This window comes from Sarcophilus harrisii, chromosome 6, assembly GCF_902635505.1.
Source record: "Sarcophilus harrisii chromosome 6, mSarHar1.11, whole genome shotgun sequence".
NCBI lineage: Eukaryota > Metazoa > Chordata > Mammalia > Dasyuromorphia > Dasyuridae > Sarcophilus > Sarcophilus harrisii.
In genome coordinates, this window is record NC_045431.1 from 159,886,456 (window position 1) to 159,905,796 (window position 19,341).

Here is a 19,341-nt window from a genome sequence, read left to right on the forward strand (position 1 = left end):
ATACTAACTCACCAGGTTGTTATAGGTGTTCAAGAAGAAACATGGTAATTACTTATGGGGTATGCTGGAGAGAGGATTCTTGTTCAGGTATGGTTTGGATTAATGGTCTCTGAGGCCTTTTCTAACTCTGAGATTCTGATTTTTAGGCAGCCTGCCTCTCTGCATTTCCAACACTTTGCCCATAATAAATTAGTAACAAATGTGGAGTGATAATGAGTTTTAATTGTAGCAGAGTAATGAAATGCTTAAAAACGGTTTCAAAAGACCAATATTCATCTGTACTGTGTGATAATAGATCCTAGGCAGGGCTGGGATGGAGCCAGCTCCAACATATTTACAAAAGCCTTTTGTTAAATTTGTGAGTATTTACATCCTGGAAATGGAAAATACTGCAAAGCAGGTATTAATTTATTGTTTATTTTTGATTTGTAGATTTAAGAAAGTGATAGAGAAAATATTAATTATACAAGATTCAACTTAAAGTACATCATATATCTCCCCCCAAAAAGAGCCAGTTGTTAAACATTTACCAACACAATCATGATCCTATGGAATAAAAAGGTAATATACTGGGTGTGTGACAGAGTACCATTCATGACATTTCCTTCTGTGGAGAGGATGAGGAATCTGCTTCCTGTTTCCAAAAGAGTTGTGATGATGTGGGATCCAAATGTCTGGTTCTTGAAAAGGACCAATGACATGGGGAGGGTGATGTCTTGACTTGCAAGTGAATTGGATTTAAGTGAGTTAGGGCTGTGCAAAGCCATCAGTCTCACTCTCTCCTCCAGACTCATTAGAGTCCAGTAACTAGCTATAAGTCAAGATGACTGGCAATGGCCCAGCCCAAGTGTCTTATTATAAAGCACGTGTGAGCCTTTTCTAACAGGCTCCAGTCAGCTAAACATGTGGTGAACAGGAGGCTCTCTGGCTACAGAGACATTTGAAAACTCCTGCTTTCTTTAGTTCCTTCCTCCTTGGCTCAATGCTCTTGGAGAACTCCATGTCTCAGGGTGACAGGTGAAAGGTGTGGGGCTAAGACCTTACTTTGTGAACTCGAAAGGTCTGGAAAATATTCAGGCAGTCCAGAGTTCGAGTTTGCTATCAGCACAGCAGTGTTGCTTTGAGGAGCAAGGAGTATTCCTAGGGACTCATTTTCCAGTTCTGCTTTTCTTTTCTTTTTTTTTTTTTTTTTAAAGTTTTCAAACTTCCATTTATATTGAATTCTTCCAGGAATTAATCAAACCAGGCTTTGGATGTGAATTTGGTAGGACTGATGCTTTGGAGGAACTGGGCTAAGCCCTGCTTACACTCCCAGAGGAGAGTATGTCCTTGAGAGGAAATTATGCCTTTGAGGTATTAGGGAGAATGTTTATCCTTTGCTCTTATTAAATCATCAAAGTAAATATTCCTCTGGAAAAGCTGCCCATTATTAATTAGTTAAATGGAACCTGGGTACCAAATGTGATTGAGATGGGGGAAACAGTCTGTGGGGGCTTGAGTTGGTGGTAGTAAGAGACACCCCACAAGTTTTTTAATGCATTCTACAACTCTGAGAAGATAACTCTGGATTAGAGTACAGAGCACAGCCCTTATAGTGGGAAAGAACAAAATAATCATATTGTAAAAACTTCAAGGCTGGAGAGATTAAAAGGAGAAGAACAAAGCACTATTATATATGATAGTTTTAATTAATGGAATCTGGATAATGCCCAAACTTGGTTACAAAACTGGTGGAGAGTTGAGAACCAAGACTCTATATAGTCTTGTATGTACCGTACTGTACTAGAGGACTTATCTCCATCAGCCTATGACATCATGTGCCCCCAAATTTATACTTGTGTGCATTTTCCCTTCAGTCCATATTATTGAGTTAATCAAAGAAATCCAATTTTCTTTCCTACTGGCTCTCCATAAATCATTAATGCCTCTAGCATACTGTCTTGTTTCCCAGTTTTCTTAAAGCCTTAGCTTCCTTCAATGTTTAGCTCAACAAGATAAGTGTAGAAATATGTATGCATATATTGGATTTAACCTATATTTCTACCATGTTTAACATATATTGGACTACTTGACATCTAGAAGAGAGGGGAGGGGAAGAGGGAGTCATTTGGAACACAGAGTTTTGTAAGGGTTAATGTTAGAAAATTATCCATGCATATATTTTGAAAAATAAAAAGCTTTAACTTAATTGTTTCCTCCAGTACAAGGTCTTTTCTCTTCTCACTCCAACCCCCCCCTCCTCAAATGACCTGAGATTTACTTTGTCCATACACTTACTAATCCTATTCATACTAATGGGTGGACCTGTTATTCCCCTTGAATAGAATTCAAGGTCTTCCAGAGCAGAGACTATTTCATTCCAGCATAGTGATTTGTAAGTCTTTAATAAATGCGTATTGATTGAAATTAATGGTAGATGGGAGTCCCTGAAAATTATCTTTTGGTAAGAGAGAGATAGTATTGTACAAGTGGAAAGGGTGGAGAGTTTAGAGTCAGAGGACCTGTGTTCAAATTTCACCCCTGCCTCCTGATAGTCCATAGTATCTTGGATAAGTCACTTATTGCCATATAAGATGAGTAAATTGGATTAGATGGCATGTAAAGTCCCTGAAGCAAACAAGCTTGGAATTAACCTTAATTTCTTCCTCTTTGCCCCACATAGCCAGGCAGTTGTCATGTTAACTTTTCCCCCTTTACGCCATCTCTCATGTTCTTCTCATTTTCTCTAGGTGGTTCAGTGGATAGAGCACAGAGTCAGGAAGTTCAAATCCAGCTTCAGGTGTGATAGCATTAACCTTTATTTATCTCAATTTCCTCAATTGTAAAAGGGGTACGACACAATTAGGATATACTTAGCTCTTCTCAGCAAGGTGATGATCCAGGAGAATTCCAATAGATTTGGGATGGTAAATGTCACTTGCATCCAGAGAGAGAACTATGGAAACTTAATGAAGATTTAGGTAAACGATTTTTATCTTTTTTTGTTGTTGTTTGTATTTTCTTTCTTGTGTTTTTTCCTTTTTGTGCTGACTTTTCTTTCACAACATGATTAATGTGGAAATATGTTTAACATGATTGTGTATATATCAGATTGCTTGCTTTTCTGGGGAAGGGGAAGAAAGGGAGAAAAAATTTAGAACTCAAAATCTTACTAAAATGAATGTTTTTCATGTAATTGGAAAAATAATATTATTGAGAAAAAAGAGTTATTATGATACTCAAATAAGGTAATATTTATAAAAATACTTTGTACTTTCCAAACCTTATGGCGCTATATAAATTCTAGCTATTATTACCAGTACTCACATGATCATTGTCTTACTTTAGGCCTTCCTCATCACCTCTCAACTGGACTATTGTAATAAACTCCTAATTAATGTCCTTGTCACAAGGTTTTGCCTTTCTAGTCTACCCTCCTAGCTGCTAAAACACTTTTCCTTAAGGATCAGATTTATTTTTTTCTCTCCCTTACTTGATAAACCCCAGTGATTCCCTATTATCCTTAGGTTAGAAAACAAACTTCTTTTAGGTATTAAAAGTCCTATACAACTTTATTTTAACCTACCTTTCCAGGTTCTCTTCTCTAATTTAACCCAAGGAATCTTCTTATACCTAACACAAAGTACTTTATTTCTCTTTTCTATACCTTTGCCTTGGCTATCTTCCATTCCTGGGTTATTTTCTCTCTTTGTCTATATTTTATAAAATACTTTCTTTCCTTCAACAATCAGCTCAAGCTCTCTACCTTCCACATGAAGATCCTACTGATCACCCCCAACTGCTAGGGTCCTCCCAAACTCCCCTGTGTTTTTAACCATGTTTGGCATATATTTATTTAAATGCATGTTTTTCTCCCCAAAAGATGTGAGTTCCTAAGATTCCACAGGGATTGTTTCATTTTTGTCTATGAATCTCTATTAAATAATAATCAATTAGTAATATAATAATAATTTTTAATAAGTACTTTCCCACACTTCTCATTCATATTTCCTCCTGTGATTTTCATAACCACATACAATAGAAAAGGCAGGACTGGTGTATTTTATCTGTTTTACAGATTAGGAAAACTGAGGCTATGTGAGGCTAGATAGCTCATGTCTCACTTTATCCAGGAGGCCTTTCCTTACCTCTCTATTCTATGAGATGTCTCTGTAATAAAGCAAAACAATTAAATAAAATTAATAATACAGTGAGCTCATCTGAAAGTTCCTATAACATTCCACATCTGTAATACTCCACTTCTTGCTATTTAAAAAAAAAAATCTATAGAAATTTATTTTCTTTCTTGCCCTCTTTCTTCCCCATTCCATTTTGGTTAAAAAATGAAAAAAAAATCTTTTCAATGAATATTCATAGTGAAGCAAAACAAATTCCCTCAAAGACTGCATAAAAATATTTATGTCTCATTCTGTACTCTAAATCCATCACCTCTCTATCATAGATAGCATGTTTCATCATTGCTCCTCTGGAATCATGAATAGTCATTATATTGATCTTAGTTCTTACAGCTCTCAAAGTAATTTAACAGTGTTGTTATTTAACAACTCAAGAGTTATTTAACTCTCAAAGCAATTTAATAGTGTTGTCTTTACAGTGTTATAGTATAAATTGTTTTCCTGATTCTGTTCATTTCATTCTTCTCCAGTTTAGAAAAAAAGTCTTCAAAATAGTTCATTTTAATAATACTTACATTGCTGTATAAATTATTCTTCTTATTTTGCTCATTTCTTTCTTCTTTGGTTTAAAAAAAATCTTCAGAATCGTTCATTTTTCTAATGTGGATAGTGGCAATTATTCTTTTGAATTTGCTCACTTCACTCTGAATCATTTCATAGAAATTTTTCCATATCTTCTTGAAACTGCCTATTTCTTCATTTCTGATAGCACAACAGGATTCCATCACTTGCCATTTTCTTTATGAATAATTATACTTCAACCCACCAGATTTCAAAGGCTCATAATCCTGAAGTCATTTTCTTCTTGCATCTTTCATTCATTCCTTATACCCTGTCAGATACTGAATCCTGCTCATTTTCCCTTCAAAATGGCTTTCTTCCTTTCCTCATTGATTCCCATTGCCCTTTTTCTAATAAAAGCACTTCTGACCTTCAACCTGGATGCTTATACCAGTCTCCTCACTGGTTTCCCCAGATGACAGATTCTTTTCAATCTATTCTCTGCTTTCACCTAAACATTAACTAAATCCCCCTTTCACTGTGTTAATACCCTGCTTTCACCTTTGATGAATCTCAATTTCTTGCCACAATCATTCACAATAAACTTATCAATCTGAATTTCTAAGTCATTGGATCATAGATTCTGAGCTGGAAGAAACATTAAATGTCATCTAGTCCAACATTCTCATTTTATACAAGAGGAAATTGAGGTTCAAATTTAAATTCAGGTTTCCTTTTTCCTCAGGACTTATTTCCAAAGTTCAAATCTGGCCTCAGACTCTTATTAACTGCTTGACTTTAGGCAAATCACTTAATTCTGTTTACTTCAGTTTCCTCATCTGCAAAATGAACTGGAGAAGGAAATGGCAAACCACTCTAGTATCATTGCCAAGAAAACCTCAAATGGATTCATGAAGAGTCAGACATGACTGAAAAACGACTGAACCCCATCCATACATCTTTCATCCCCCAACTCTCCCATCTCCTTCTCTCCTTTCCCATCTCAATAGGACAGATGCTCCCAGTAATGTTCTCTTGCCTGTTATATTTTCGGAGCAATATTAATGTATGTCAGGTGGCATGTGCTTATATAGATTTCTGCTAAAATAAACCTTGATTCCATCTGAATGCAAAGCTAAGCAGAAATGGTGACTTTCTGTACACGATGACAAATAAGAAGGAGACTAGAAGTCTACATCTTAATCTCCTGTTAGCCTGAAACTGGAGACAGGGATGACTAAAGGGCAACAACATTTTTTGGACTGTCTCCACCAGAGACAATATTATAATCACTGGAATCAGATCTTAATAGGAGTCCATCAAGCCATTGCTGAAACTATGTGATCATTAACTGTACAACACAGAATAATGGATTTTTTGGTTTATTTGCTCACAATGAGCAATTCTAATACCAGTATTATTAGGTGTAGGTTAGACAACTGAGGCACATAATGTTGAACATCACTCAGTCCCTAGGCTTTGTATAGCCAAGTTGTGATAATGTTCCAGCCCTTAAGAATGATGTAGCAGTAGCCCTAAGGCCACTTGGGAGTAATATAGTTAGAAATGTTGTCTTTCTTCCCTTAGGCTATCCTGCCCCAATTTACATGATCAGGATGCTGAGCCCACAAATATTGCCGCCTGTCAGATAACAGTCTGTTAGTGATAATGGAATTTCTGAAACTAATGAGCAACAGTAATGAAGCACCTAAAGTTAATGCAGACACAGAACAAAATTGGGTGCTCATCACTTAACTTAATGCCAAAGCACATCTCAGGAAGGTTCCCCATGAGTTCTGCCCAGAGAACTATGTGTCCCTGCAGCTGCCCACAAAGTCAGAGCCAGACCACTCCTCAGCTCCACCTCTGAGCCATAAAATTAGCATATCACTGACGTGAAGCACCAGGTCTCTCTATCTTTTCCCTATAAATTTACTTTTCTGCTCCTGGTTCTTTGCTAACTTTTTAAAAAATTCAGTCCACTTTCATTGTCATTACAATTGTAACAAACTTTGCTCCTTGACTTGGAGATGGGTCTGAGCCTGCAAATTCTTTTGAGATGTCACCAGTCTGAAACTCCAACTTTTTTGGGATTCCCTTTGAATTCCAATAGTTGGATAGTCCACAGAACCACATCTCAATTCTATAATCAATTAACCAATCAACAATCAATCAATGAACATTTCTAAATGCTTAATAAGCATCCAAAGTATTCTAGGTACCATGCTAAGCATTAAAATATAAGCACAGAAGCTAAAATGATCCCTACTTTTAAGAAGCTTTTATTTAAATGGGAAGGAGGGAAGATAAGAAATATATATATATATATATATATATATACATACATACATAAATATGTGAAGAATAGATTTATTGGGAAAATACAAATAAATAAGAAGTAGTTTAGGAGGGAAGGCACTGATATTGGGCATATCAGGAAATGATCCTTGTCAACAAATCAACAATCAATCAATGAACATTTATTAAGCATCCAAAATATTCTAGGCACCATGCTAGGCCTTAAGACTATAAGCATAGAAACTAAAATAATCCCTACTTTTTAGAAGTTTTTATTTAAATAGGAAGGAGGGGAAGATAACAAATATATTTTATATATGATGTTATATATATGTAAATGTATATACATACATAAATATGTGAAGAATGGATTTAGTGGAAAACTACAAATAAATAAGAAGTAGTTTAGGAGGGAAGGCAATGGCATTTGGGCATATGAGAAAGGGCTTTATGTAGAAGATGTGACCTGAGCTGAATAAACTGCAAGCATCAATTGACAGACAGAAAATATTTGAGATCACCTCCAGGCACGAATGGATCTCTTTGCCATCCTACCTGAAAACCTCAAGCTCTCTGCTGACCTTCACTCTCTCATATCCAACTGCTTTTCAGACATCTCAAACTGGATGTCTGGTAGAAAACTTAAATATCACCTACATGTCCAACATGGAACTCATCTTTCTCCTAAATCCTCACTCCCCAGGCTTGTGACTTAGATATAATAACCCTGACTCCTCATTCCCCTCACCTTCCATATCTGATCTGTTGATTTTACCCTTTTGACCTCTCTCCTTTGACACTGTCTCTCTCCTCTGACACTGTTCCTCTCACCCCTTTCAGGGTCCCCTCACTTCACTCCTGGGCTATTGTAAAGTCTGCCGGTTCCAGGTATCTCCCTATTTCAGTTCATCCTCCATTCAGTTACCAAAGTAATTTCTAAACACAACTATCATCCCCCATTCAATAAGTTCTTTTAGCTCCGATAGCCTCTAGGACCATATGTAAAATTCTCCATTTGGTATTCAAAGCCCTTCCTAACCTAGTCCCCATTCCCATCTCTAGTGTATGTATGCTTTATACCCCTTTCCCTCCACCCACCTACCATGTGCTCTTCAACCCAGTAACATCGGCTTCTTTGTTCCATGAATCTGACACTCCACCTCTCAGCTCTGGGTGTTTATTCTGGTTGTTCCCTATACCTGCAATGATCTACCTCCTCATTTTTGATTCATGGCCTCCTTTAAGTCCCAATTAAAATTCCATCTTCTACAGGAAACCTTTCTTAAATTCTTAATTATAGTGCCTTCCTTCCTTTAATTATTTCCTGTTTATATTGCACACAGCTTGTTTGTAGATGTGTGTTTGCTTGCCATCTCTCCCTTTAGACTTCTCAAAGGCAAGGGCTGTCTTTTGCCTTTCTTTGTACCCCAAGTCCTTTGAATAGTCCTGGTACATAGTGGATGCTTATAGAGGGCTTGACTGGCTCTGCTGGCCACTACTGCTGGCTATACTACTCTAGTGCTTCCTTAAAAAGTATGGCGGATTGAGGGAGGTTGAGTTTTGTGTCCAGAGTTTACCTGCAGAGCTCACACCTCTCTGCTAACATTTAGCATTTTTCAATTAGCCTTGAGAGTCTCTTATCCAAAGCAGAGTGGCCAGTGGGCTTCTATACTGTTCTTTTCACTTGCTTTTTTGAGTTTCCAGAAGCTCGGTGTTGATGGACTGGATCAGTCAGACTCAGGATAAAGAGGCAACATGAAATTAGGTGCCTCTGCCCTGTGGGATCACACTTTTTGACAAATTGGAAATGTACGGTGTATAAAGGCTAAAGACGAGCATCTCACCAAACTCAAAGAAACTGTTTTGTGGGATATTTGCTGCAAATTGTCTAAATATTAACAGAAGCATTGCCAAAGGGAGCTACATCTATACATAAGACTAAGGGATATAGAGAAAGAAGAGAGAGAAAGACAGAGAGACAGACAGAGACAAGAGAGGCAGAGACAGAAAGAGAGACAAAGAGATAGAGACAGAGGGACAGAGAGACAGAGACACACAGAGAGAGACAGAGACAAAGACAGAGAAGCAGAGACAGAGACTGAAACAAAGAGAAGCATAGAGAGAGACACAGAGACAGAGAGAGACAGAGACAGAGAGACAGAGAAAGAAAGACAGAGACAGAGACAGAGACAGACAGAGACAGACAGACAAACAGATAGAGAGGATGTCTGACCTCAGAGGGAAATCAAAGGAAGGACCTTCCTGCTCTTGGGATCTGGTGCAGATGAACTTAACATTAAGTTTTGTGGACTTGGTCTTGAAGTTAATTCCTGCTGACTTGCGATTGTTGTCAATCTGGCTTTTATTTATCAGGGAGACTTTAATTATATATATAGTGGCTCATTATTTTTTGTAAAGGGAAGCAGCAAAAGAAACAACTATATAAATGAAGGAGCTTTGTAGTTCACCAAAAGAGTTTCGATCTGTTAGGCTCAGAAAACTACCCTCACTTGCCTACAAGAGGGTCTCTAATTTTATACTTGCCTCCAACTTTTTCTAGAGCGATGGCCCTCAAACTTTTTTCATCAGTTAAGTATGCTCGTGTGTAAACACACATACACATATACACACATTCAGTTCAGTCATTTTTCAGTCATGTTCAATTCGTCATGATCCCATTGGGGGGTTTTCTTAACAGAGATACTTAACAAAGATTTGCCAGCTTATTTTGTAGAAATCATGGAAAACCAGGTTAAATGATTTGCCCAGGTTCACACAACCAGATTTGAATTTACAAAGAATTCTTGAGTCTAGCCCAGCACTCTATCTACAGGGCCACTTAGCTGCCCTCCACCTCACAATTTAGATGTATTACTAGTACATTGTATCAAACACTCATAAAATAAAAATAAAAAAGATGTGATGATCTAAACAGTATTTTAAAAATATTATTTAATTACCAATGTACAAACATAAACACACATATGTACTACTTACATAATATATATTGGAAAACTTATATAAAATAGAAAACTTACATAGAAATAGAAAACATTGTTTTATCTCAACATTGTTTATTAGTAGCCCAAAATTTAATATATAACTTAATAAATGCATTTGTATATATGTTTTATATACATGTATATGTGAATAAATATATGTGGGTATGTCTAGATGTATAAATACACACACTATTAATATATTATGTGCACTGTTTTTATTCAGGCCTTTTCAGTTGTGTCTAATTCTTTATGAACCCATTTGGAGTTTTCTTGGCAAAGATACTGAAGTGTTTTGCCATTTTCCTCTCCAGCTCATTTTACAAATGAGAAAACTCAGGTAAAGAAGGTTAAGTAAGTGACTTGCTCAGAGGCACATAGCTAGTAAGTGTCTGAAACCAGATTTGAACTCAGGAAGACTTATTTTCCTGACTCCAGACCCAGTATTCTATCTACTGCACTGTCTAGCTGCATTATAAATCATAAAATAGACATTTTAAAAGATGAAAAAGATAACATAAAAAATTTTAAAGTAATTTAAAATTCTGCCTATTAATGGTTCAAAAAACTTTTATTCTCTTATTATTAACAATGCTTCAAGATTTGAGAAAATGGTGATTTATCATTTGGTTCTACAGTAATACATTACACTCTGCTGAAGTTGAACAGAAGGGCCTTTGTGCACTGGAGAACTTCCACTATTTCTTCAGGACATTTTAACTACTGCAAGTGCCTTCATGGCTGAGTGAGGAGAGTGCCAGTACCAATCCATATACTGCACATTAGCACAGTGGATTTTGTCCTTAATTTTTTATTTGAAACAATTTTTAAAATTTTAAAGCAGCATGTATAAATTTATATATTTCCCAGATGCATCAGTCATAGCTTGCTCTTGTCACATCCTGTTAATCAGCAGCAGTTGATTTGCTGTAAACAAATACTGGGAACTCATCAGAACCTGGATATTCCCATTGACAGATGGAGCACAGAGTGTGTGAGAGACATCATTCCATTTGCTTAAAAAAGTCAGGTTATTAGAATTCTAGTCTAGAAAGACAGGTAATTTTCAATGAGACTCCTTCATTTATTAAGTCAACTGTTATCTTAAATCCCACGTTCTATGGGAAGCTTTCTCTGATCCTTCTTAATGGTAATTCCTTCTCTCTGACAATTATTTTCTCTTTATCCTGTAGATAGTATGTCTATATATACTTGTTTGCATGTTAACTCCCCCTTAGTTCATGATCTCCTTGAAGGAAGATAGTGTCATTTTAATTTAATTTGTATCTTTAATGTTTGGCACAGTGGCTGGCACAGAATATTCACTTGATGCTTATTGACTTATTGACTGAAATATAAATGTGAACACATTATAATAACCCTAGTGGAACACTGTTCTGGGGTTTGCTTATGCAGCCCAAATGCCTCTGTGATATAAAAAAAATGCAAGATGGGAGTTGAAGTCTTCTGATAGAATGAAATCGTTTGGGATGTGATCAGGAAAATGGACCATTGGAACTCCAGGAGGAAGGGCTGAGCTAGGAAAGCTACAGTTCAAGGACTTAGAATTTGAGTCTTTTTTTTTAATTTTGGAAGAAAAATGAGTTGTTTATCTTTTCCTGTTGAACACTACAGGGAGGTGATGCTATGATATGCAAGTGAATTGGGTTTAAATGATGCAGGGCTGTGCAAAATAACCAACCTCACTTTCTCTTCTGGAACCAGATATAGATCAGGAAAACTGGAGATGGTCCTGGATGCATTGTGAGACTTTGATCTTTTTTTTTTTTTTTAAAGTTAAGGTTTTTCCTAGCAAAAGAACTCTGGGAGATGACTATGAACTACTACATAGAATTCCCAATCCCTCTATTTTTGTCCACCTGCATTTTTGATTTCCTTCACAGGCTAATTGTATACTATTTCAAAAAACTTAAGTTTTTTTTTTTTTTTTAAACAGGTCTCAGTTTGACTGAGACGACAAGTTTAGGTAAGAAAGAAATGAGGGAAAGAATGGTTCTTTTTGGCAAGTCAAAAGAAAAAAAATCAATTTGGGAGAGTAGGAGTCTCAAAGTTTTTGGTCCAAACCGAAATAATTGCTGTTTACATTCAGGGCCAGGTTGGACTTGGCCAATCAGAGTGATCTGGGTTTAAGGCATAGTTCTAATCCATAAACTCCAAAGCATCTCCCCTGCAGGAGTAAGGGCTAAGCTGGAATGACTAGAAGCCCAAGGCGTTAGAATTTGAGGTTTATTTTTTTTTTTAAGTTTTGGAAGAAAGATAAAACCGAAATAAGAATGGATGGGTAAACAGCTGGAGCAGAATGAGAAGTTAGCACCTCTGGGTTACATTGAGACTTGGAATGACATTTGTCGGGGACAGATGGTACATCAGTGATGAGAGTGTGAGACTTTTCCAGATGCTGGTGAACGTTATCCTACTTGAGAATTTGGCTGACTGACAAAGTAGCTTTTCTCTCTCACTGATACCTTTCAATCTGATAGCACCAATATTTAAACCCTTTTATTTGCTGTTTCCAATAGTGCTTTAGAGCTGGCTGTCTCTAAGCAGGGCTAGGGATTTCAGAATAGGTGCCATCATATGTAAGTAGAGGGAAATTCCTCCCCTTTAGCAAAGGTCCAGACCAATCCAATCTCCAGCTAAAGATAAGATCAATCTTGGCTGCTTTGGAAGTGTTTGTGTTTTTAATTTTGTAGAAAATGCAAATGGAGGATGCCTGTGGTTAGTTTAAATATTAAGAATTTAAACAGTTCTGAGATCTACATCTTTATCTAAATGTTTAAGATTTAATAATCTGTTTCAATGAATTCCCTACAATAATACAATAGAGAATATACATTTATCTGAAGGCCATCAACCCTAGGCTAATGTCATAAAGTCTCTTACTCTTTGTAGTTCTTAGTTTAAACCCTGGAGCATTTAAATGCATCCCCAGGGAACCCTATGTATCACTGTCTCTCACTGAAAATGCTTAATGACATCTCTGAAACTCTTGTTCAGTCTACATCTATTTCCCAACAACAGGTAGCTCATTGACACCTGTCCTCAACCCTTGCTCGGTTTGTATAAGTCCCTTCTGCCCCTTGCCAGCCATGAAGGAGGTGGGGAAGAAGAGGCAAATCAGCAGCCTAGCCCCTTGTTGCCTCTACTGGACTGATGACAGAGGGAGCAGGGGGCCTACAGCTCTATTGATAGACTTATACTCCTATATCCTCCAGTTTGGAGACCATTGCTCCAGAATAAATACTATTAAATAATTAGCTAAAGGAAAAAAAAAAGAGTTAAAAACTGAAGCTACAGTTGGGAGTTAAGATTAAAATGACCTTCATTGCCACCAGATTTTCCAAAGCTTAGTTCACAAATTAACCAATAGCAGACCTTCCTTTGATCATTGTCTATCTGTGAACTTGATTTGGTAAATTTAAAGATTTTATATATATGTAAATATATGCATTTCTCTTTGTTCTTCCCTCCCTCCCTTTTTCTTCTCTTCCTCTTTTCCTTCTTTCCCCTTCCTTTCTCTTCCCTTTCTTTCCCTTCTATTTCCTTTCCTTCCTTCCTTCCCCTTTCCTCTTCTCCCCTGCATCCCTCCAATTTTTTGTTTGCTTGTCTTTGTTTCTCTTAATCACATAATTGTACAATCTTTAATTCTGAAAAAGGTAGCAGATAGCTAGTCCAACTCTGTTACTATCTCTCTTTTCCTCTCTTTTTTCCTTCTCTTTATCTCTTCTTCTTCCTTTTTGCTCCATGGGTCCCCTTTTGGCCTCCCTGTCTCTCTATCTCACTATCAAGCAATGACAGCTTTGCTATGCTGGGTACTGTGACAGACAAAAATTATCTTTTACCAAGAAGTTGAAAAAAAAAAAGCAGATCTATTGATTGTCATTAAAAGCAAATCTATCCTGGAATCTATCTACTCCACTAAGAACTTATTCATTGTTTAAATCTGGAGTTTAATTCCCTGTGTTTTTGTTTTATTTTTGAAAACTGTTTCTTTGAGGGACTATCAAATTTAGGAGAGGTCAGATAGCTTGGGCAGCTCCTGGCTTTCATGTCACCAAAAAAATTCCTAAAGTCAGCTATATTAAGAATGGAGTCACATAATATGCATGTTGTAGAAGGGATTTCTGCATCTGCTAAAAAGGCTGCCTTAGATAATCCTGAGGTCTTTTTGAAATTTAAGATTCTCATGGCTATTGGATATTCTCATGGATATTTATCATGGATAATTGCTAATGGCTCTCCTTCCTGTAGCATGCAACCTTTATGTTTTTCCTCCACTCTCTTATCTTTTCTCCAATCTTCACCTTTCACCACTTTCCTTTCATCTTTCTCCTTTCTGTGTTCCTCTCTCACATTTCTAGAAGTTTTTTGTTACTTTCTCCTTTTTTTTCTTTTCCTGATTTTTCTTCTCCTTTATTTAGAAAGCTTCCTTGATTCTTTAAGATTCTTTCTTGATTCTAAAACACCTTACATGTATCTTAGAATGACAGGGGCCTGTGAGAAATAATTATATTAATAACCAATATCTTGGGAAAATTCAGAAACTCTCCTATTTTTTCTAAATTCTTCATTTAAAAAAGTTAATTTTTTTTTGAAAGGACATTACTGAAGATGAGATTGCATTAACTCTCTTCAATCTTGGTCAGACTCCATCCAATTTTACAAGGATCAAATAAAATCAGTAACACAAAACATGAAAAATTTAAAGCACTATATGAATGTTAATTGTTTATTATTATTAATTACCATTGGATGATCTGATATATCTCTACTAAAATATGACTATTTTACAGAACTTTCTAACCTAGATATTAAAAAAAATCTCAACTATAACCACAATGTGTGCAAATTGATTGTTTTCTTATTTGTTGAGTAGGGATCTAATGTTAATTGACTCTGGCTATTCTTTCATCCTTAGAAACTTTCTTTGAGAGCTTTCTCTTTTCTTGAAGAAAATAACACAAGCAAAATGGACCTTTTGATTTTAAGAGCTTAAAGCATTTTCTCATGATAGCATTTTATCAAATCTCTTAAAATCCATGGTGGGTTTGGAGTGTGGCAGAAGCAAGGCTCTTTAAGGTCTATTTTAAGCAATAAAAGGAAGAAAGAGAGATAAGAGAAAGAGTGAAATTGAGTGAAAGCAGAGCCAGAGCAAAATTGTGAAGTACTAGCTTTTCTGGCACTCCCACATTTGGGTTCTTGAAAATCCTTCATATTCTTTTCTATCTTACCAGGAGAGAAATGTAATTTTTTATTTGTGCAGATTATCTAAAGTAATATCCATATCAACCTACTCAGTGGATGGTTGATGGACCAGCAGCAGCAGCAGATTACTTGGAGAAAAAGGACCTCCATCTTCCTTAACCCAAGCCCTATTGCCTGTTCTTATGATCCACTCTTGTCTGAGTGCTAAGACCCCATCCCCATCTTTTTTGGAAGTAACCAAGAGTCCTACTTCACTCCAACCTTTGTATCCACTATCTTCTTCCCAACAGTTATTCATCATGGACCATCTGCCCTAATGCCTTGCCATCTGCTTTGGTGTTTTTTTTTTTTTTTTTTTTTTTTTTTTTGCCAGACCCCCAAGTACACCTTTGTCTTTCCATCTGCCGTGAAAAGGAGTCCCCTTTATTTTTATCTCACCCAATTAAAATGTGAGTTCCTTGAGTCTCACTTTTTAATTTCTATCTCTATCACTTAGCTCAGTACTTGGCAAATAGCAATTGCTGAAGCATGTTAATAAATGCTTTTCCAATCCATTCCATTCAATCCCATTCAATTTTTATCAAAATGTGCCTATTCTTTGCTTCTATTCCTCTGGGACCCTGCTCTCTACTTGATAATTGCATGGATGGTACCCACCCTGAGCACTCTCTCTGTCATTCCCTCTATTATTCTCTTTCTCCATTTACATTTTATATTTACTTATTTATTTTACATGTTGCACAGCCCAGTAGGATATGAGCTCCTTGAGGGCAGGAATTAGTATATTTTTTCTTTTTTTGGTCATTGTAATCTCAGAACCTAGCACAATGCTTTGCACTTGTAGGCACTTAATATACATTTGTTGAATTGAATGCTTGCCAGTCAACTAACATGTAAATTATGTCACCTCCTCCAGACAACACATTTGCATTTTAATAAGGACTTCTGGGAATAGTGCCTTATCCCAAAATAACACCTCTCTGAATTTAGCTATCATTTCCATGCAGATGACTCCCAGATCTATACAGTATAACTAGCCCTATTTTTCCTCCTGAGCTCCAGTTCCATATTGCCAACTGCCTACAATATATTTTCTCCACCTGGATGTTCTGTAGGCCTCTAAAGCAAAACTTGTTTCAAACTGAACTGATTATTTTTTCCCAACCCACTCTTTGTCTTAACTTCTCTATTTCTCCCAAGGATAACACTATTTCCCCGGGCACCCACATACACAGCCTAGCAGTCGTATTATCCTTGATCCTACATATTGAATCAATTACCAAGTTTGCTGATTATTATTTTTTTAAATTATATTGATTTTTTTTTGAGGAAACGTTACCATAGTATGTCTCAATACTACTTCTCCTTGCAGAAAATGAAAACAAAATTTATTTCCTTAAGGTCAAAAAAAGGGGAAAAAATCAGCATAACTGATCAATACATTGAATATAATACTTTGAATCAAAACATTGAAAATACATACAAAAATATGTACAATGCCCAACACTTATTGTTCTCCTACCTCACAAAGAGTTTTCTCATATTTCATATTATATGCACATTCTTTATAATTTTTCAACATTCAGTTTTGATTTTTATTTGTGTGATTGTCCTTTCCATTTACATTGCTTTAATTATTATATATATATATATATATATATTTATGTAGTTTAACTGGCTCTGCTTACTTTACTCTGCATCAATTCATGTAGATCTTTCCATATTTCTCTGTATTCATCACATTTACCATTTCTTTTATTTCTTTTCTTTTCAATTTATGGAATAAAGCAAGCATGTCCATAACATAGTACAATACTATAGATAGATGTGTATTTGTGTAAAATTATTCTATACATACTTCTTTTTATTAGTTCTTTTCGGGATCCTTTACAGTTAATGAGTATTTATAATAGACAAAATAACTTACTCAAAATCATTCTGAAAACAATACTGCTATTACTGTACATGATGTTCTCATTTCATTCTTCCTAATTTTGTGCAAGTTTTTTCGTGTATTTCTAAAATCATTTAGCTCATTATTTCTTTCAGCACTGTAGTATTCCATCATAACCCATATGCTAAAACTTATGCAGCAATTCCTCAATTAATGGGCATCCTTACATTTTCTAGTTCTTTACCACTGCAAAGAAAGCTGCCATAAATGTTTTACAACATATAGTTTTTGTTCCTTTCTCCTAATCATCTTTGGAAATAGACTGAGTAATTGTATTACTGGGTCAAAGGATATAGAACTTTATCATTTCTTTATAAAAAATATTTATAACTAAATACCAAATAAGGAAAACTAAACAAAAAAGAAAGACAGAAAAAGGAAAACAAAGAAAAAAACAAAACATTGTCATGTGGCCAGAAGGACATCAGGGAGAATTCAAAATATGTAAGAGTAAATTTCCATTTTAGGAAAGCATATGTAATAATAAAAGATACTATATTTATGACTATCCATCTTTTCTTTGTTTCCATGTAGGCTTTCTCTTGTTCTCTGTTATATATTGTTTTACTTTATTATTTTTTTTTGCCCTTTCATCTTCCTCCATATCCCTAACAAAGCAAGGATATATTTATGTATACATATATATATTTGTGTATGTATATATGTTTATATACATACACAAAGACATACTCCTCTTCAACATATACCCACATATAGGTTATATATATTTATACACATATATTTATATGCATACTTACACCTACATGCATATACATGTGTAAATACACACATATATATTTATATACATATATACATGCATACACACCCATATATACTCACATATACATATTTAATATGCATTTATGCATGCAAAGACATACATCGAAAACAATATTAATATGTCTGACATATAAGGTAGATTTTTCTCTTGATTAAATCTTTGAGTGTGACTTTATCAATCAATCATTATGAGCCCTACTATTTTTTTCTTAAAAAATTCCATTCCTGATCCTTGTTATTGTGTTTCTGTGTTTCTTATTTCCTATCCCTGTTAACTTTTTTACTTTAGTTCTACTCCTTAATTTGTCTACTTAACAGCCCCCCCATTCCATGGATTTCTTCCTAAATGTTTCCCTTCAACCTTTTCTCTCTTTCTTTATCCCATTCCCATTAATCTATACACTTTATCCCACTGCTGTTAATCTAAACACTCTGCTACATCCCACCTTATTCCATACCACCCTATTCCTCCCTCTTTATTCCTTTTCCACTAATATATAAATGCCCTACTGCTGCAAATCTGCACACCTTTTTATAACCCATGTTATCCCATTCTTTCACTTCTTATTTCTTTATAAATTTTGGAGGATGCTACACCCTTCATAGTATATACACACACACATATGTATACATGCACATATATATTATATATATATATATATATACATATACATGTATGTATTTATATATTATTCTCTATTTAATTCATTTCCCATGTAAGTTTTCAGAACTACCACCTCTCCTTACCCATCTAATGCCTCTATGTTGTTTATCTTCTGCACCTCATTCAAACAGCATAATTACTAATTTGTTTTGTTTTTTTTATGAGGCAATTGGGGTTAAGTGATCTGCCCAGAGTCGCACAGGTAGGAAGAATTAAGTGTCTGAGGCCAGATTTGAACTTAGGTCATCCTGACTTCAGGGCTAGTGCTCTATCCACTGAGCTACCTAGCTGCCTCTATAATTACTGTTTTTGCCTTTTTCCTAGACTATTTTGTTTTTTAGAATCAGCTTACATTCAGCTCTGCCCCAATTTTTCTTTTGGACTCCCCAATTATTAATGTCAGTCTTAGACATATGATTTATATTTCCATATGTAAAACATAAACAATTTGTCATTATTGAGTCCCTTGAAATTAGTCTTTGATGTTGGCTCTTATATATTAGATTTTCTATTGAGTTCAGGTTCAGTTAAGACAAAATTCTTAAAATCTTTGAATTCACTGAATATCCATTTTTCCCTTCTTGTTCATTTATTATGCTTAATTTTGCTGGATGTAATATTTTTGGCCACAGGCCTAGTTCTTTTGATTATCAATTCCAGGACCTATAGTTTTTTATTGTAGCTGCTAATAATAGATCCTATACAATGCTTATGATTGTATATTTGAATTTTTGTTGTTGTTTG